This window comes from Microtus ochrogaster, linkage group LG4, assembly GCF_000317375.1.
Source record: "Microtus ochrogaster isolate Prairie Vole_2 linkage group LG4, MicOch1.0, whole genome shotgun sequence".
Taxonomy (NCBI): Eukaryota; Metazoa; Chordata; class Mammalia; order Rodentia; family Cricetidae; genus Microtus; species Microtus ochrogaster.
Genome location: NC_022030.1, coordinates 35,761,817 through 35,762,169, shown reverse-complemented (window position 1 = coordinate 35,762,169; position 353 = coordinate 35,761,817).

The window sequence follows — 353 nt, the reverse complement described above, 5'->3', positions numbered from 1 at the left end:
GATGAGAGAGAAAGCCACGGACAGTGAAGGATGGAGAGGAGCAAAGGGGTGCTGAATTCGGCAAGGGGCGGGGAAGCACCTGATTGGCCGTGGGAGGACGTGATGTCACGTCCGGCGAGGGAAGCCCTGCCTCAGCGGTCCCCCCCCGCCCCGCCCCCGCCCCCACAGGTGGTGCCTCCGCCCTTAGTGTTGGGCTTGGGGGGGCACCTTTGGGGACCCCGGACTCAGTTTTGCGTTACCGGCAGCCCCCCCGCCCCCGTTCCCACCAATCAACCGAGCGCATCGCATGGACTGGAAGGGCCGGCATGCCTACCCCTCCCTAGAGCGAAGGAGCGCCCGGTGCGCCCCGATCG